The sequence below is a fragment of the Pogona vitticeps genome, chromosome 1 (assembly GCF_051106095.1).
Source record: "Pogona vitticeps strain Pit_001003342236 chromosome 1, PviZW2.1, whole genome shotgun sequence".
Taxonomy (NCBI): Eukaryota; Metazoa; Chordata; class Lepidosauria; order Squamata; family Agamidae; genus Pogona; species Pogona vitticeps.
In genome coordinates, this window is record NC_135783.1 from 278,632,298 (window position 1) to 278,653,698 (window position 21,401).

The window sequence follows — 21,401 nt, forward strand, 5'->3', positions numbered from 1 at the left end:
AAAATCTCCCTCTAGTGGTAGAAGGTGGAATAGCAGCTTCCCATTAGTTTCTATGGACGGAAAAGAGCAGATACGGATTAAATGGTTTTCAATGCATTCCTATGGGAAATGCAGATTCTACATAAGAACTTTTCCACTTGAGAACCACCTTCCAATACGGATTAAGTTCTTAAGTAGAGACCCCACTGTACATGTTTTTTGAAGACTTAGTTCAGTTGAAAGTTCTTTCGTCAAGCATTCTGGTTTCTTTAGACATCTCCCATTTTTAATTCTTATTATAACAGTTTTAGATTGTGCCTTTGGTATCTCCCTTTTAAGAAATTCCCATCCATCCTGTACTCCCTTCTCTTTCAGTATCTTTGTCCATGGAATTACAGCCAGTAGTTCCATAAGTTTACTGAAATTGGCCTTCTTAAAATCTAGAATGTTTGTCTGGGTGCACTTGGTTTCCCCTTCCCACTGTATAACAAATTCCAAGAGAGTGTGGTCACTCCTACCTAAGGATCCCAACACTTTGACCCCATTAACAAGGTTGGTTAAGATCAGATCTGAAATAGCTGATCCCCTTGTTGCCTCTTCCACCTTCTGGACCATGAAATTGTCTGCAAGGCAAGTGAGGACCTTACTGGACCTTATGTCCTTGGCAGAGTTTGACTGCCAACATATATTGGGATAGTTGAAAGCTCCCATTACTACCGCATCTCTCGCTTTTGAATGTGTGGCCATCTGCTCCAGGAAGGCAGCATCCAACTACTTGGGCTGGCTTGGGGGTCTGTACTATACCCCCACAATGACATACCTCTTGTTTCTCTCTCCCTTAATTCTTACCCAGATCCTCTCAACCTGGCTTTCTGGATTTAAGTCCTGGATCTCTTCACAAGTATAAACATCATTGACATATAAAGCTACTCCTCTTCCTTTCTTGCTAGGTCTATTAGTTTATAGTACCTCTCAGTCATGAGTTTCGTCCCACCAAGTTTCAGTGATACATATTATATCATATTTACTTTGCTGTAAATATGTATTAAGAGTTCCAGTTCATCTTGTTTATTGCTCTGTGCATTATTTCCCATGCTCTGTGCTTATTTAATGTAGAGCCTGTTCACTGAAAAACAAGACATTATTAAAAGGTAACGGAAGGAAACTTTCTTTCTGTATTTGTTTTATCAAGTCTAACACCAACACAATGCCAGAAATCAGTGCTAACTACTTCATCATGGAATTGTCTTGACTTTTTCTTAAGTTAAACTATAGACAGGTCTGAACTTTTGATGTGCTGTTACACAATATAAAATTTCACCACTTTCACAAAAGAGACCTGGAATTTCAGTATTGAACACCCACATATAGACCAGCAGAGGGTGCTGAGAATTACAATTCCTAGCAAATCTTATGATCCGAATGCAGTCCCCTTAAATGACTAAGCATATCACAGCTTGCCAAGCACTCCTGGTCATGGGCCAGAATCAAGGCGACGGCTGCGGTTGTTGCTGCTGCATTAATCTTTGGCAAACTAGCCCTAGTGCACCGCCAGGGTCTAATGATAGTTAGCACTATATTATGTAATCGTAGTATCTATGTGATTATGCCCTGTCCTTCTAGCCACAGGAACAAATCCATCTCCAGCTAACCAAAACAATGGTGTTCTTCTACAGGAAGTGTCACAATGCAAAGGACTAGAATGTTCTTTTGAGTTTAATTAGTTGCAAAGAGATGCTTCAGCACCTTTCTTTCATCCATTAAAAAAAAACCCTACATATCATGCACCCTACATGCATGATCAGACAAGACTCATTGGGAAAGACAATAGTGCTAAGAAAAGTTGAAGGCAGCAGGAAACTAGAAAGACCCATTATGAGATGGATTTACTCCATAAAGGCAGTCACAGCCATGAGATTCAAAGAGCTGAGCAGGGCTGTTGACAATAGGACCTTTTAGAGGTTATTAATCCTCTTTGCATCTCATCACTCTCAGTCAAAATGCTGAAGATTCCTGTATCTGTTAGGTTTGGCATTCTCCTTAGCACCAAGCTATTCTGGGAACTGGTGTGGGTGGAGAGGGCAGAATCTTTTCACATTATAAGAATGGATTTCTGTTTCGCAGGGGAAAAGAACTGGAAATTCAAACTGCACAGTACTAATATGACAAGGTAGAGTACATAAGAAATGCTTCTTGGCTATAAAAACAAAATAGGCCTGTTCTTTGTTAGTAAAAACAACTTCACGGGGTCATGTCAATAATACAGTGTCTTTCCTCTGATAGCAGTCAATTCCGGATGCTTTAAGTGGAAGCATATGGCAGTCGAGGCTACTTGAAATATGTCTGCACCAGGGCCTTCTGCTGAAGCTCTTCATGTTTTGCTTTGCTTTGTTTTGTCTCTGATAAAGCTCTCTACTGTTCTTTGGGCGAATGATGTAAATTATGCTTGTTTCTATTCAGACTGCAGATTGTTCCCTGAATTGTTTTTTTTTTTAAATCACTCTTCCTTTCCTGCTGAACAAGCACAACTAGCACAGAACACAAATAGACACAGAGATCAGTTACTTTGCTATTGTGCTAAGAGGAGCTTTGTTAATATATCTCATTGTCTAACAAGGTAGAATTCTAGAAGGTTGACATGAATGAAGTTGTTGCCAAAAAGGACATCCCCTGTGTCAATTTATCATCATCATGCTCTGTTACAGAAAAAGTAATTTATCTATCTTTGGTTAAATTCAGGTCATGAGTCACCCTGGGATTACAGATGCAGTGACTCTGAGCTTGGAAAAGTTACTATCATGGAATACAATGTCCAGAATCCTCCAGCCACCATGGACAGCGGGGAACTCAGAGTTGTAAGTCAAAAAGTGACTTTCCACATTCAGTAGTCAGTGATATGGCGTGGGGTAAGCAAATGCAAATGTAACAGCCCTGTCATGGATTAAACAATTTGGTACATCATGGTCATTTTCTCCATGCCCAGATTAAAAATGAGGGAGGAGCAAAACATGCCTGTTGTTCCTCACTTGATACCACTCACTGAACTTCCCATTTCTAATTTCTGGTGGGTATGCAGCAGTCAGTGGAATACAGTGGTGGCACTGAAGTTAGCACTGGTAAGTAGCTGTTCTTTATTCTCCATGTCTACTTACATTTAAAGTATATGAGAGTTAAAAACAAACATTCCGAGAAATATGCATTTACTGCTGCTATTTTTGCCTTCCACCAACAAAATCTACTTTGTAACAAGTATCTCAGGAGCCAGATATTTATAGTACAATGATAAAATGTGCTGCTTATCCTAATGTGCTTTTACAATCAGATGCTTTTCGCCACGTGAGGGAGTACAGCTTCTGGATATGAGATCAATGCCTTGTCTAATTTTGCCCTGACTTTACATGTCTCGAGAGAACTTAACCTGGAAGCCTCATTCTTGGTGGCAGCTCTAGCCCTATTCAAATATTCCAAACTCCTATGCAGCTTGAATCTTGCACTTTTCTAAGGTCTGCAGAAAAGCCTGCTGGAGTACAGATGAGGATCTGCTGATGTTTGCCGTCCAGTTCATTGTGGTTCACAGTTTCATTTAGGAGTACAGTGATGGAGTGGGTGGGTGGCAGAGCTAGTACATTCATTCCCTTCACCTCACAAAATGTTCATTATATGAGGGCTTAAAATGCATATATAGGGAGGGCCTCAGTATCAATTGCATCATATACTTTAATAGTTCTTCGAATTCCCACTAGCAACACTTTCTTGGACCTCTTCAAAGTTGCTGAGGAGGGATGGTCGTGATGGGCTATTTAATACATTTTGTTTTTGTTCTGCAAATCAGACTACATCCATTTTCATTATCCTGTCTTTGCAATACAATGTATGTGACTGAGCAAACACATTCCTGCTAATTAAATGAATGGAGCTGGGTTCAAAGACTATATCTAAGAACATCTACTGTAGTTTCACCTTCAAAAGTATTCAAAGGGTGGGATGTGAGCCACTGTGAAATATCTGTTCACATAATCATCACAAACAAAACTATCAAAGGGTAGTAGATATATTTCTACTGTAATGTATTAACTTTCACACTAAGAGAATAAAGAAATGGGCTGCTTGTTGAAATATAACATGGCATGGAGTGTACTAGTTACGTAGTTGCCTTCAGGTTCAAAATACTTAAAACAGATAGTCAACACTTCGAATCCAGGCTTAGGTAAAAACATTTGTAAAATTGTTCGAATGTGAGGTTTTAAAAAAATGTTTGATTATTTTGTCAGCTTCTTTATATGCCCATTAAGACAAAAAAAAACCCTGCAATTGTTTACATTTGCTTTAAAATAGGAATGGAAGTTTACATGAAGGAGACCCATATGAATTTCATAACCTCTTAGATTCTTCTTGCTGGAACATATAATCAATAATACATTGAGGACTCCCCTGAATCTAAAAATAAATCCCCTAATTCTATCCCACCCACCCCCTCGACATGGGGTAGACATTTAGAAGTCTACAAATATACAATTATACACACAGGAAAGGAAAAGATAAAGATGATATAGTAAAATAGACTTAATGTTTTGTTCTAACACCTCTACCACCTTCTAGAATGCCAGACTTGGGCCTCTGTGGGTTCCCATTAACCCTCAAGATTCAGGATGTCCACCAAACTAGGCACCTGATCTGCTCTGTGTAAAGTCAAAAGGGTAGCATTGTCAGGTCTTGGCAAATGCTCATCGTGTCCCCCTTTGGAGCTACCCTGAGAACATACAACAGAAAAATAGTTTCAAGTCTGAGCAGTGTCAAGCTATATTAAATCAGCACTTGCTTGGATGTAGATGTTACAATGATGAATGGAAATTCCTTGAAAAAATGAAACATGTAATTGTGGCTTCTAATTTATATTGATGAAAAACAGAATCTCTAAGACAATTTCTCCCCTGGTCTTTGGGAATAGCAATAGCATGGAAGATAATAATTTCAGAAAATAATAGACTTGTTTATAGCAAGCCCATCTTTAAATTTTCAATTTGTTTTTCTAGGCTAAACTCCAATATCACACACACAGTTCTGTGGACACCTAAGCCCCATTGAATTAAATGGGAATTAATTTCCTGAAAGTCCAGTCCTTTGGGCTTGCTTCATCAATGATTTCTTGGCATCTGAAAATGGGAATTGTGGCAACATAGCTTTCACAAACAGGAATAACAGATCACACTTAATACATTTACTTGGGACCTTGGAGAGAACTGTAATTTGTTATAAGGGCAGATGTAGTGTAGCAGCTGAGCATATGAGAGCCCAAGAATGTGATCCAGGAAAATGCTTGTTTAAAACTCATCTTGGCCATGTGGTCAAGCTGCCATTCCCAGCCTCTTACCTACAACATGTTTGCAACTGGTATGATATCATGGGTAATATGTGAGTAGCATGGTAATGAAATCCACTCCTTTGGATTTCCTGTCCTTTCAAAGTAAGGTACTTGAAAAGGTGGCCACAGTTCAGTTCTGGGTAATTTTGGATGAACATTTCAATCTCAGTCTGCTTTGGGGACAAGAAAGAGATGGATTAAATTGGTGTACATCTAGGATAAAGAAAGTGTTTGTCCCTCTAAAACAGTGGTTCCCAATTTGGGTCCCCAGATATTCTTGGATTAAAATGCCTAGAAGCCCTCGCCGTTAGCTGTGCTGTGCTGACCAGGATTTCTGGGAGCGGTAATCCAAGAAGCTCTGGCGAAACACGGTTGGGAACCACTGCCCTAAAGGAATCCTAAACTTATTTATTATTTTAATGTGCACAAAAAGACACACTGTGTTCTAGTGGTGCACCCTAGGCACAGAAATTATGTTAAAATATCACTAAGCAGCTTTGGGCTGTCCCCTCTGTTCCTGAAAAATTCCTACAAACAATGCTGCTTGTCTGTCCTAATCAACAAGTCCGGTTTATGAAGAAGATGGGAGATTAAAACTTTTGAGTTTTCAGAGGCCTGTGATATTATTCAACACAGAAAAGAGCCAATAAACAAAATATGAATCCTAACAAAAGAGAGGCATCATAGCTAGATAAAATTGTATACTGGAATCATAGCCTACAGGGTTGGAGCAGCAGCACATTTTCATTAGCAGAAATGATTATACCATCTTCCATCTCCCTCAAGCTTTACTGCTTCCTCTGACTTTAGGTGCAATCCTCATAGCAAGCAGGTAGGAAATTAATTTTCCCAGCAACAAGATATTATTATGAGTTTCTTTGTTGTAATGCAAAATCTTCTAGATGGCAAAGTCTTGGAGGTGCAGTTAAATTAATCTTTACAAAATTCCTCCTCCAGATGGGGTTAAAACTGCTACAGCTGGTTCACTGACAAGGTTTACTGTTCTGATATTGTTATTGTTTGTTGTTTCTCTCTCTATTAACCTTCAGAGCATGATGAGCATGCATTTCAAAATATTCTTCTAGAGTACTATGTAAATGGTTCTCTGTCAAGGAAGAAGGTATACAATCTCTTCTAAATGAGCTTGGACTCCCCGTTGTGTATCTTGGGGAAGCTCATCTGAATGCTCTGATGACGCCTGAGCCATTTCACATTGTGAGCCCCCTCTCTGCTTGAGAAGCATTAAACAATATTTTAATATAAAGAATGGCATATTTTTTTTAAAAAATCATAAAATGCATGACAGTCAGGCACACTCTTTGGGAGGCCTAATCCACTTTCCTCGTAAGGCTTTTATTGGGATATTCCGAGATCAGGCCTAGGTGGCCTCTACTGAATCAATAGAACTTACAGTAAAGCTGCATCACCAAATCCCTACTCAAGTTGCAACTTACTACTGAATTTTAGCCACCGGCTCAGATCTTTGGTCCATTCTTGACCAGTATTGTCAGTTCTGTCTGACAATGGTTCTTGAGGATTTCACACAGGATTCTTTTGTACCCCTACTGGTAGATATCAAAGATTGCTCCTTGAACTGTCTGCATGAGAAGCATGTGCATGACCATGGAACTATGGCCTCTTTCCAATACAACAAATAATGTTTCTTAATGACCTCCCATTCAAGTACTGCAAATAATGGATCACTGTGGGAAGATTATCCTTGTCTAGAAATTACTGGACCCAGGAACCAGTAAACTCTTCAAACCTCAGAGGCCACCTGGGACTCAAGTGATGGAAAATAACAGAGAGAGAAAGCCAAGGTCCACTGGGATGAAAATGTCTCTCTTCAGCAGATCCAGCTATGAGCTACAAGATGCACAAGAGACAGAAACAAATCAAAGGTAGAACAGAAGATAAAAATCATGGCTGCAGAAAAAAAGTGAAAGGATTTATAATTGTTTTTAAAATGTAAAAGCCCTTTTATCTATAATAAAGGAACCATAACTAGAAAAATTACCTTATCACCACAGGTAGGAGTGACAGACCATTGGTAAGAATTATTCAGGACTTTGGTTTTGGCACAAAGCAGGTTGTAAAAAGGAATGAGAAGTTATTCCAACACAAGTGACAGTGCAAGTACATTGACAAATAATGCATAAATAGCTCTAGGATTGGGGTGATTTGATTCACATTATTTTCCATTGACTACATGACACGTAGGCAGTCCCGAAACCAACAAAATCAGGGAGCTGGACAGGGAACGAATTGTATTTGTCTTCAGTGTGGAAGGGATTGTCACTCTTGAATTGGCCTTTTCAGCCACACTAGACGCTGTTCCAAGACCCCTATTCAGAGCACGTTACCACAGTCTCTCGAGAGATGGAAGGACAGGTACACATGACATAAAACTCAATGTGGATCATCCTGGAGGTTTTGTCATCTAATCTACACTTTTTTCTCCACTGCTGGAGCTTTTGCTATTTTGGAATCAGATGTATTCATATCACTTCAAGCAGTGTGATTGCTTGAGCCAATATGGAGAGATTTGTAGCCATTCCATCTGAAGCCATTCAATGAGACAAGGCAGAGGGGAATCTGGCGGTTGTTTGAATCCTCTCTTCCTCACACCTGGTGCCTGGCTCTACTTTCCCCTTTCTTTCCTTTGCTAATCTAGTGTTAGGGCAGCTAGTCAACCAAAGGTTTAAAAAAAAAAGCAAGCTCTGCTTTAAGTGTGCCTCCTGCAAATCTGGATGGTCAGAGCAGAGCTACCTTAAAGCTTTCTCTCCTCTCCCTCTCAGCCATGTGCTAGCTCTCCCCCAACCCATAACAAGCTGGAAACAAGGCTGAAGAGAAAACATGTCTCTCTGTCAATTCCCCAGCATTCCCCCACCCTACCCCCAGTTTGGTCATCTAGCTATTCCAACACTGGGACAGCAAGCCTAAGGAAGGGAGGGAAGAGAACAAGCAGATAACAGTCAGCAGGTGTGGGTAGGACAGCATTCAAATAGTCAACAAACTGCAAACAATGCTGATTTCTCCCCCCCCCCCCTCTGCTGACTCCTGTGTGCTTGTCTGAAGCAAATTAAACCAATGAACCTGACTTCCTGGTTACATTTTTCTCACTCTGCAGTCGCTCCCTAACTTTATTTTATTTTTTGCTGCTTTTATTGTGACTGATTTCAATTTTTAAAAAGTCAATTTACAGTTTGCAGTTACATACATTTCCAGATTAAATACCACTGCTACTATTATCACTATATTTTAATGAATGCCACACCATTGGAATGATAGAAAATATAGCCTAGATTCAGTTTTATACTTTTGTCTCAAAGCCATTGTGGAGGAATGAGCTTTTAGATAAAATGAGAGCTTTGCCAGTTATGTGACAAGTATTTGACTATGTTCCAGTCCTCGGTGAATGGAAAACTAGCAGCTTCCTGTTACAAAATGTACCAACAGCCCATGCCTAATAATACACATTGACATTGGCAATTTATATGTTTGATATATAAATGCTTCTAAAAATAATATTAGACCAGTGTATTTTTAGCCAGGTAAATAACTTGAGCGCAAACTAGTTTCGTCTTTGGTTCAGCTCAGGAGAGACATTCAAAACACCAAGTTTTACACAAAGTTATTGGAGTGAAAATCCAGCCAAGGCACAAATGGAGAACTTCCTGATCTATATGCTGATATTTCTGTGGCAATTACGGTTGAATGAATCTGTCCATTTTGGTTTCTCTCAATGTCCCATTTTCCAAGCTTAAGTCTATTCTATCTCATTTTCTCATCAGCTTATTTTTTTACTTTTAAAACAATAAGTACAAAAATCTGTACCAATGTTTGTTCCTATTTCTCCAGAACCAGCACTCTCATTACACTGAGTGAGGCAGCAACTTGCATTACCCAGCCAGAAGACTGGGTCATGGAGGGCAGCAAGTTGCTTCTTAATAGCTATTACTGGCCAAAATCCTGTAGTAAACTGCACTAGAGTAGACCCACTGAATCAATGGATATTTGGTGTATTAACTCCTCCATAAGTTCCATTGATTCAAATAGGCCTACTCAAATTGCAACTCAATTTAGCATAGTAAATTGCAACTAAAGTAAGCCCATTTGAATCCATGGAACATATATGACTTACCAGATTCCCATGGATTCAATGGGCCTATTCTAGTGCACTAAGCAACAGTATTCAAGGTATGGTAGTTTGCTTCGTTGTGGATTTTCTCTCAGGGAGACAATTTCTTTACCTGGCTAAAAACACAGTGCTCTGTCAAAGGTGACCAAATGTCTTGGGATAAATCTGACAACCTTGCTACCCTCATACAGATTTTTGTAGGCAATTCTGTTCCACAGATGCATTGTTTGAACAAGTAGCTTTCTTTAGCATTAAGTGCTTTGTGAGGCCATTCCACAAACTACTATACACAATTTCCCCCTAATATATATATATTTTTTTGTTAGAGAAGTGAATCCAAAATTTAGATAATTATGAATACCAAAACATAACTACATTTTGGTTTGCATAGGGATTCAAGAAGTGTGGATATGGAAAGTTCTTATCAAAATGTGAACTATATAAAATTCAACACAAACCCTATGGCAATTCTCTCATAGATATAAAGCATAGGAATGGGGAACAGTATGTATTGTTATCCCATGTCACAACATAACTGCCCCCTTCCCAACTACAATACTCTGTATCAGTGTTTCCCAACCTAGGGGTCATAACCTCCAAGGTAACTACAAAGTGCTTTCTGGGAGGTCATGGGTCACCTTATATGTGTTATATAATAATTTATTAAATAATTTCTTCCTTAACCTTTCAGTGTGGGATATTAAATATTAGTGCACATGTGTATGTATGAGAGACAGGTCCTTTGGAGGAGAAAGAAACCTCTGCTTTCTGAGAAGGGATGACTAGCACTAGTTTAAAAAAAAAAGAAATCCCAGCATAAATTAATTGCTGCAACTTCCACAAAAATTTTAGCTATGACGCATCACTTCTGGAGAGCCTAGAGAAGGGGAGAAAAATGAAAAAGAACTTCCCCACAAAAAACTCCCAGGAAGGGGACAGAAAAACAAATGGCACCCCTCTTCTTCAGCTGATGCAAAGAAAGCTTCATGCGGGTTGCTGAGGAGGATTCTCTCTGTGTGATTTTTTGCCCCTCCCTGGGTACAGCGATGTCCTTCTGCCGTCAGCCCATCTTTGAAGTCTGTTGTCTTCTCTTTCCCATACCTTTAACCTCTCCCAGCCTGTTTCCTCCCCAGTTTTGAAGTGGTGGCAGTGGAGTCTGTGGCAGGAACCATAGGAGGGCAAGCAGCAGCCGCATCAATGGTGCCACCATTTTGGGGAATAAGCTTAACCATATTATGCAACTATGGCAGGGGGCTCACAGGTTACTTGAGTATTATAAAAGGGATGCATGACTCAAAAAAGGTTGGGAAGCACTGCTTTATGTGATAGAAGGCTAACCTCTGTCTGAAGGTGTCGTTTGTTTGGAGAGTTTGCTTTACTGATAAAGAACCATCAGAAACTATGAGCTCTCATATTCCCTGTCTACATTTATCATTTGAAAAACAGATTGAGCAAATCAGTTGGTCACAGTCACCCACAAGTAAAGGAATTTCCGTATTTCTGTGTGAAGGAGGTGCAGGTGTCAGTGAGCCGTCCATAATAACTGAAGCTATTGAAGAAGATAGAGAATGTAAGAAAGGTGAAGAAGAACCACAGAAGGCAGGGTTGACTGTTGTAACAAAGGCAGGAGAAACTGAACACCCAGAAAAGGCGGGAAAGATAGAGGTTTGTTTGGTGGAAGAGGGCAAGAGTGAGAAGGAGGCGGAGCAAGAGTTGACAGTTTGGGAAGAGGATATAAATGAAGAGGGTGTGCGTTGGTTTAGCTCTGTAGTGGCGGAATATGAGAACAAGAGAAATGAGGCAAGGAAGAAAGCCTTTGAAAACATAAGGAATCAGGGACTCTTAAGGGATTTCCCCAATTTGCGAGTGGGAGGGCTACTACCTGATCCGGGTGCGCGGGAAGAGAAACCGATCCAGTATATGACTAGAGAATGGACTGTGATCGTGGCACCTAGGGAGTTAGAAATGCAACGTGAAGCGGAGATTGTGCATATTTGGTTCTACGACCGCCCGGACAAGGCTGGATCCATCACGCCTGTTGCGGGACTATTTGCGCCCTCTGGAGCACTCCTCCCCGGACACCCGACTGCCAGGAATGGCTTGGGAAAACTCACTGATGAGTCCCTGGGACTATGAAGAGACTTTTGGTTAAGTGAGTTGTGGCTTGTTGCCCGAATTGAGGTTGTTTGATCCCATAAGTAATGTGCTGGAGGAAGAAGGTGTCAATAAAAGTGATAGTTTAAAAGTTATAAAGACGTCTCCCTTTTTATTTCCCGCGGAAATGGAGGAGTTGCCCAGAGAGAATAAAGAACCTATTCACATTCTGTTTAAACCTACTTACTATTTCGAAATTGACATCTACACATATTACTTAGCCATACACATTTTATGCAAATCAACATCATCTTTTGTCCTCTCCTTTTGCTGACTCATTTTCTCTTTTTTGGCAATTTGTAAGTGGCTCTAGTATTTACACCTTCCCAGATAACTGTTTTTTACTGGCACGGTGCAAATGTTTCTAGACCAGGCCTCATTCTTTCCTTAGGCAGCCGTCTTATTGAAGTTCTCCTCCTGCTATGCTCAGAATTCCAAAAGAGAGACTGGGTCTCAGGATGTAAGACAGATGTGATAAACTTTATTCTTGTTTAAAAGGCTAGACGTGTTTTGGCGAATGGCTTTCTTCAGGAGCATAACACAAAAATATAAATAATTTAGTCTATAAACAGCAAATGAGGGACAACTGCAAATAATATAGTATAAGTGAATATGCACTCAACATGATCTTCTGATATGGATTTTTCATACATACCAAGCTTTTAAAACTTCGTAAGGTCATTACAAAGGAGGAGTGGTGTGTATTCATATGCCCCTGGCAGCTGAGTCAAGGACAGTTAGACAATCAGCAAGATAGTGGGGTCAGTGCTAAAGCAAGGGCAAGAAATCTGTTTCTTCATTATTATCAGTCAGAGCTGAGACATGTTTTTTTGACATCTTGAGACCCAGTCTCTCATTTGAAATCTGCCACTAGTGGATGCACCAGTTCTGTTTTCTGCTTTTTCCTGCTATGCTCACCTGCTTCTCCTCCTCCCCACTCTGTCTTCTGCCCTCTTGCCTATCCTTTGTTCTATCCTTCAGATGGATTTCTCAGCTAACAACCTGTCTTGGAGTTACCTTTTGCTGGACCCTTCTGTCCAGAGACAAGTAGCTCACTATTCCACTGAGCTCTAATCCCATCAGGATTTGCATTTCAACTCCTACTGTGCCTGGTGATTTACAGCCTACTGTCAACAATAACTCATCAATGTCTCTGAATGAAGTGTATTAGCAGCACTTCCTTGGAAAATATACATTACTGAAGGTATGCAGAATGGATGTTTGGTGGACAAAAAGTCACGAAGCAAAATTTAGTTCTACAAATGTCATGCATACAAAAACAGAGGTTGGAAATAATCGTATCAGCATTACCTACCAGTGGGTGTATCATTTTCAACATGTGGTATGATGTAACAAGCATGACTGTGTCTCTGTGTCTGTGTATTTATATACAACAGTCATAAATTCATCATACCAGCAGAGCTCAATGAAATCATTTATTTATATGCTATTAAAAACCCTATACTCCTTTTTGTACTGAAAAAGATATATTTCCAGGCAGTTTACAACAATAACTAGCAATGCACTTAATTAAAGCTTAATTTATTAATTATTCAGAACATCAAAGATTATAGATTAATTGCCTGATATTCAAGAAGCTCAACCAATACAACATTAATTAAGGAGTGTGTCATAAGGGCCAAAATCCTATACACATATATCTGTGGATAAATACCATTTAACTTGGTGGTCATTACGGTGAACAGATATCTTGTGTAAAACTGCACTGTAAAACAGATCTGTCAGAGACCTTTTGAAACTGGGAATAATTTACTAATCTATTCTTCCCCATATTAATAGCTTTATTTTGAAGCTAAAAAGCCTAGAGACGCACCAAAAGAAATGTATCTGGAAGATGAGTCATGGCAACTGGACTTCTTTCTTATTAGGTAGAAATGTTTCGCTGTTCATCCAAGTAGCTTCTTCAGTCTAAGGAGAGTTGGTAGGAGATCCCTGATATATCCTCCATGTTGGTTTAATTTCCCCCTGGTCTGAATAGGCTGATTAGATGGACAAAGACTGTAAGAAGCCAACAGGGGAACAAGATCCTTCAGAAGGTACAAAAACAGTTGCTTAATGAAAAGATCAGACAGGTCCACTTCACCAAAGACACTTTGAAACACAGAATAGATTGCCTTCACCAAGAACTACTTTCCACGCTAACCAAACCAACACTGGACACAGTCCTAGATTTTGTTCACAAAGCACAACTTCACCTGGATGACTGAGAATCTTCACAGGCAAAAGAACTGTAGTGATAAAAGCAACAGCTCATTGTTTATTAACTTGAGTCTCTTGGGTGAAACAGATTTTGTTTCACAGGTTTGGAAGTATTATGAAGATACTTGTGCTCACTTAGAGAAGTAACTGATATTCAGGGACACATGGCCAGTGGTGGCTGGAAACCCCATCTAACATGTATTGCTTAGCATACCTCAAAAGAAGGGAAATCCAGTGGAACTAAATTCCAAATGTTTTATGTATTTTTTGGCCACACACAGAATTCTGATTGTAACACAGCAGCCTAAAATCGTAAAGTTTTATATTTTTAGAGTTATTTGCTTCCAATTTTTCATTACAGGACAAGCTTCTGGAACATCTGAAGCAATCTATCTTTAATACTAGTGCAACATTTAGACGATGTGGCAAAAATAAAGACTGAATCCCATTCTGGATACTCAGATCTCTATCTAGGTATCTACTGAATTGAGGTTTCTGAGGAAACAAGTTAAATATTTCCAAAACAATTCAATCTATATATCAAGATAATTTATTTCCAGAGTGTTTAGAAAACTGAACATTCCAGTATCAAAATATTAAGTTAAGAAGGAGGAAGCTATTGTGAAATGTTTAGGAGAAGCAACCCACCAGCTCCCCATTTCTGTTCAGACTGTACTCTACAGACAACAATAACGAAACTGCCAACAATAATGGAAGTTCTTGGCAGTGCAAAGACATGATTGTGGCAGACATATATTTTAGAATATAGGTCATGTGCAAACTGATATAAAGGAGTGAGTGTGGAAAGGGGGAAGATTTTTATGTGGAAATGGGACAAGCTGGGTAATGATGTTGGTTCCCATCTACTCCTGTTGCATTTTTATCTTAACCCACGCACCCCCAATCCAATTTTCTCGACTTGACTAAAAGATTGCAAGTAAGGGCAATGTTTCTCAAAAAATTCAGAATCTGTAGTGTTTTAATTTCAGCCAACTCAAGTCCAATGGTTTTTTAGTAGTTTCCTATGTTCCTACTTAGTAATTGAAATACTGTACATAGCAACTTGTGTTAATGTACCAATTTGGAAGACTATGTATTTTCAGCTTGTGCTCTTAAATCAGGTATACATGGAGAGACTCCCTTTTAAAACTAGTTGTAGGGCTCACAATGGGCTTAAGTCAATTAAGAAAATGTGCTAAAATAAACGCCCTCTGGTGGCTGTTTATTTTAACATGCTTCCTAAGAAAATAAATCTAGTCAGAGGAAAATAAATGCACACTTTGGAATTCATTGCATAAACATGAATCTCAGCACAGGTTTTAATACAAGTAATATACCAGGTTTTTGGGCTGTGTGACCAGAGGAGGAAAGTAGTGTGATAGGTTGGGGAGAAAGGACAGATGGGAAAACAGCACAATCAGATTAAGGAAGAGTTAGGCACTTGTCCTCAAGCATGGTGGAGAATATTATTCCATCATCACTGTTGATGTAAGTTTCAGCTGATCTCTGGGGGTAAACATTGGTTTATTCTTTACTCCATAGAGCAAAACATATTGAACTGACTTTGGGGAAATACAGTAACATATCTAATGCTCTGTTTACTTTCTTGTTTATAACTTGTTCAAGCTCAACCCATGTAACTCTTCCAGCTGATGAACATCACTCCATCTCAGGAAGACTTTCCTGAGATCCTATCAGTCTATAAATTTCATAAACTTTACATATTAAATTTATATATTACCACCTATAGTTCTGGGTCTTTCCAGCTTTTGAGGAAATTTGTTTCAAATAGTCAGAAGAGTGGCATGAAACATCATGAAACAGTTAGATGATAATATTGCTAACACAAAGTTAAATAATATTGCTTAAAAAGTAGCTCACATGGACATTTTAGAAACCATTTGGTAGAGAATGAAAAAAAGGTAACATTTTGAAAAGAAAACAGATTTTGATGGCAGATTTTGAATTTCTTAGACTGAATCTCGATTCTGAATGTGATAACCTAGCAGGTGTAATAGATGTGGAACATCCCCAAACCTCACTAGGCTTCAGTGCTCAAGCATCAAAGTGCTGCATACCTTGACAGCCCATGTTGCTGCCTAGTGTACCACAGCTTTTACAGTACAGTAGTACCTCGGTTTACAAACGCCTCGGTTAACATAATTTTCAGTTTACAAATAGAAATCCATTAAAAATAATGCCTCAGTTTACATTTTGTTTGTTTGTTTCGCTTTACAAAGAAAGTTTCCACAGGATGTATTGTGCCTGAAGGTTTATAGCACCACCCCCATTCCAATGGCAATCCGCATTCCAGTTTACAAATGTTTCACTTTACATAATGTCCCAGAGAACATATTAATTTCGTATACCGAGGTACTACTGTAGACCATAGGTTGGGAAACAGGGATAAATTACCCCAAATGGGGTAAAAGTGAAAATCCTGGGGGGTAATGAGCAGAGTGCTACAGCCCTCCGTCCCACCCCCACCCTCTGCAGCCAAATCTCAAATTGTAAGCCACCTCTCCCTGTTACTTCCTGGTTGCAGCAGGCACTTGTAAATCCTCCATTAGTTGAGAGATTGGGAGATAAGCTCCTTGATTGGTTGCAGCTGTGGATTAGCCCCAGGCAATCAATCAATCAATCCGGGGGTTCTGAATGACTGCTTCCTCCGGAAAAGACTGCAAACAAGCAGCAGGAGGGAAAGGAGCAAGCAAGGGTAGGAGGGAAGAAAAGTGCGAGATACCAAGGACTTCATCAAGCTTATTTAAATGTATGTAATTGTAGAAAATGGAGGGAGGGAGTAAATGGAGGGAGTTTGTGTGTGTGTGTGTAAGAGAGAGAGTGAATGAGAAAGAGAGAGAGAGAGAGAGACTGACTCAAAACTATGAAAAAGAACTAACAGTTAGCAATTTGATCTCTAGTTCCTCTGCCCCTTCGAAGTCCAGCTTGTACTTGTGGGAGTTCTCAGGTCACATACTGCTGAAGCGTACCTTGTAGGATTTTGAGCATAACCTTGCTAGCATGTGAAATAAGTGCAATTGTATGGTAGTTGGAGCATTCTTTGGCACTTCCCTTCTTTGGGACTGGGATGTAGACTGATCTTTTCCAATCCTTTGGCCACTGCTGAGTTTTCCATTGATGATGATAAAAAAAGCACACTGGTCCTTTGATATTGGGCTGTAGCACCAGGATGTGTGACATGACCTTTAGCCTGGTTTGTTCCTTTTTGCACGCCACACATAGAATGATTAAAGTGGTAGGGAAAGCTCCTCCCCCCAATTCTGTGTTGGCTGTCTCTAGCAAGCATGTCATTGCTAGCACCACTCTGGCAGCCACTGATGATGATTAAATCCTCTGCGAGCTAATAAAAATTTAATGCAACTTGCTAGGCACATTGGGCACCTTACTACTCCCTATACCACACCATGGCTGGAGTGCAATGTTTTCCAGCCCAAATAGTGCAGATCTTTATCAAATTTGGTGCATCCTGCTAGTTTACTCCCTATACCACACCATGGCTGGAGTGCAATGTGTTCCAGCCCAAATAGTGCACATCTTTATCAAATTTGGTGCATCCTGCTAGTTTATTCCCTATACCACACCATGGCTGGAGTGCAATGTGTTCCAGCCCAAATAGTGCACATCTTTATCAAATTTGGTGCATCCTGCTAGTTTGATGCACAGCCTGTGTAGATTCAATAATATTTTTAATTCAAATAATGTATGATTTCCTTCCTTTCGAATCAAGGGGGTAATGTCGGCGTATATACATTTTTGGGGCGGGGGGATAAAAGGTAAAAAAGTTCCCTGACTCCTGCTGTAGACACATGGAGGCTTTTGTGAAAGGCCATGTAGGGATGTGAGTTGATGTTATTACAAATCTGCATGATCTGTATTATGAAATCTGCAATCCAAACTGACATCCCATTTGGAGCAGACATCTACATCTGCTAAATCTTTTCCAGAATGAATGTAGGTACATTTGTCAGTTTCTGATAAGAAAGTCAACACAAATGCTTGTCAAAAGAGAAAATGCAGATACTGCTGAATATCTGATCCTTTGTTCACAGTGGTAAAGATTTCTTCTTTGGATGTAGTATCACCCCTCTCATGTAATATTTCTAAGTATTAAAGTAACTTAGGGAACCCTTTCTATGTTGGGAGTGAGGAAAATATATGAAGTAGCAGCTTAAAAGTCATATAGGAAGTCCTCGGGTTATAGCCTGAAACACACCAAAGTTGCAAAACTGAACACAATTCTAGGCTGGTTTGTACTTGGATTGGAGATTGCCTAGAACTTTATGTTATTCTAGTGTCTTCCAAGATGGAAGAAACACAGGATATAAATAGCTTTAGGTGAAGGAGTTAACTAAAGGAGAAGCAAGTGGATGGTGCAGGAGACGAAGAAAGGAAAAGCTAGGGGAAGGTTTTGAGAGTGAAGGAAGATCAGGATACTAAAGAATCAGCTCGAAGAAGGAGTCAGTGTGAGCATCAGATCCCATATTAATGTCTATTCTTAAAATGTTATCCCCCCCCCCAAAGCACACAAATCTTTCAGTGGCTCCTGCCTAAGAATGCAAACAGAGTCATGCTGTTTCCCAACTGACAAATTACCAAAAAAAGCAAACTGATTTGGCAAAAGCATCCTGAGCAAGCCTGCATTATAATAAACGGATACACTGAAATCCTATTGCTTAATATACCGGTACTAAGTTGCAATAGAATAGGCCTACTGAATCAGTGGGCAACTGGTGATTCAACTCCTTCATAAATTCTGTTGATTTAAATAGGCCCACTTTGGTTGGGACTTCCTATGCTAAAGCAAGTTGCAACTAGAATACGTCCATTTGAATCAATGGAATTTACAGAGGGGTTGACCCACCAAATCCCTACTAATTCAAGGGGCCTATGCTAGTGCAAATTACCATACTAAGCAGTAGTATTTCAGCCATTGTTTTTCCTCTTAAGAATGCACTGCTTCTAAAATTTGGAATCAGCATCTCATCTAATGAGGCCCTGCACAGTGTGAAAACCAGTAGTCAAACATGGTTGAGTCAGATTTCAGGATAACATGATTCTTCATCTCCTTCTCTGCAAGATGTTACATCATAATTCAAAGAATTCGTCAGAGAGGTGAAAATCAGATGATAAATTTATTGTAACTTGTTGTTTCATGTATAGCTTGTTGTTGTAAAGGAGGAAATGGTAAAGAGAAATGCATGGTTTTATTATTCCCTGATGTCTTCCATTTTCCAGATAATAGAAGATGGAAAAAACAGAAGATACTGGTCGAGATGACAATTAATCTGACCTGGTCTCAGGCACATTGGCAACTGGCTCTCCCAGAGCCTGTAGCCATTTTTCTTCTTCCTGGCACTGAACAAGAGGAAACATACCTAGGTAGTCACCACCATTGCTATGGCTGTGCAGCCACATGAATGTGTGCTTTTGAAAGAGAACAAACTAGTATAGTCTTTTAATAGGAAATCAGGTAGCAGATGGCCTTTTCCTTTTTGTCAAACTAGACCTTACAGAAATGGCCTGCCAGAGAGAGTTCAAAGCTCTTCTTGCTGCATCCAACTGACTTCCAACAGCATGTTGTTCTTGCAAATGATGTTCTATCATCTGGCCTAGACTTTGACCCTGGGTAGTGTGATGATCTTGACAGCACAGTGACTGGTGGTCAACATCTTCATTCCTTCCTACCCTGAGGCTCCTACAATCCACAGCTGAGTCCTTACTCAGACTCAGACTGGAAATTCAGGAAGTCAGATAGATTTTATGTTGATGCTCTTGCGCCAACAAGTGCCACAACAGAAAATGGTCAGAGGATTCCGTTGGAGAATCTCATCTAGTTGTGGGGTTCTGCTGATTTTCAGACCAAGAGAGATTAATCAGTAGAGTTTGATGGTTTAAAAAAAATTCCATCACTTTGAGAAAAAAACCAAGGAGCAAAACAAAAAACATAAAACCTGCAAATGGTTAAAGGACCACAGTTGTACTTGTAACAATTGGCCTGCAACATCATATCTGAGACTTTCCATACCAGACTAATGACAATACTAGAACTCTTAAGTACTTATTTAGTGTCAGTGGAACACATCACATATACAGCTACACATAGCACATACATCATCCCAATGGCTCTGCAACTGATTTAACACAGACAAAGAAGAAGCACACATTTTGCAAAGAAGAATGTAGGCAAAGGTTAACTGGAAACAACCTAAAAAAGCCAAGCTGTGAAGGTCCACATAATGACTATGGAAGAAGGGCAGGGTTAATGAAAAGAACCGGGCAATATACAATGTTTGAGTTCCTGCCGTTACTACCAGTAAAGCTACATCAGACCTATTCCAGAAACACATTGCACTTCCATTGAACCTTGTATTCTAATATGAGTATAGATATTTGCAAATGTGAAACAGTTCCTCAGGTTTTAACCTATATAGATTGGGCCTGTGAGCTACTTTACTTTCATTGTTCCACAAAAGAAAACCTATTAACAGATTTTTAAAAAACCTATTCAAATATATGTCACACAGTGATACGGCAGTAAGTGCTAAATATGTGGTAGCATCAGTGGCATAAATGCTAGACCTCAAGGGTTATTAAATCGTATTCCCCTCCATGAAGTTGGTATGTTAAAAGTTGAAGTTATCCGGATGCTCTGAAATGATAGAAGATCGAAAGAGTATTTGTGCTGCCTCCCCCAGCTGCCTGGCAGTGTGATGTGATTCAAAGGTCAGCCTGTCTGCTGTCACTACCCTGACACCAGTCCTATCATGTCCCTCTCCTGACTCCCAAGCCCTCAGGAACTGGTACAGCCACATAGAGTCAGTTCTGGCGCATCACTCTTGTCTGCTAGGATGGAAAGTGCAGCATCCCCTCAAAAAACAGGGCAGGAGGCCAAGCTCACTCAGCAGCCATGCCGTTGTGCCTCTGCACAATAGGTTATGAGGTCGCCGAGTACAAAACCTAGATTTGCAGCTATGACCCAATATTGCAGGCATTCCCAGTGGTAGTGGTGGTGCAGAGCAAACCAATAAGGATCCTTCTGCAAGCATACAACTTCCCACTCCAACATGGCTGCACTACTTGCTAGCAGGTTCAAGCGGCTGCAGAAGGAGTTTGCAGCATGCATGCAAAGCTGTTCAGAGAATTCATGATCCAGCCACACGGCAAACCTCTCTCAAGCTCATGCTAATTAGTCCCCTTTGCGGCAAGCAGACCATCTGCTTTGCTCACCCAGGAGTGTGGGAGCATTTACTATCTGTTTACACTGCCACGGAATACATGAGGGCATTGGCAAGATTGAGGCAGTCCACACTGAAAATGCTAAAACAGGAATAAAATAAGTCAGAACACATACACACACACACACACAGTTGCTGCTATATAAAGCAGCCTTATTTAAAGAGGCTGCCAAATATGGGTACAAGCAAAATCTGAATGTGGCATGGTCAAAGGAAATTGTTTTATCCCAGATGACAAGAATATATATACAGTATTATCTGTTATATAGACAAGAGGAAATTCCAATTA

The 21,401-nt window shown here is 39.9% G+C and overlaps 1 protein-coding gene across 10 annotated transcripts in view; it reads right to left on the minus strand.

The window, feature by feature from the left end:
• Positions 1 to 21,401, minus strand: part of NAV2 (neuron navigator 2) — a 676,025-nt gene that overhangs the window by 305,981 nt on the left and 348,643 nt on the right. The gene's annotated exons all lie outside the window — the stretch shown is intronic.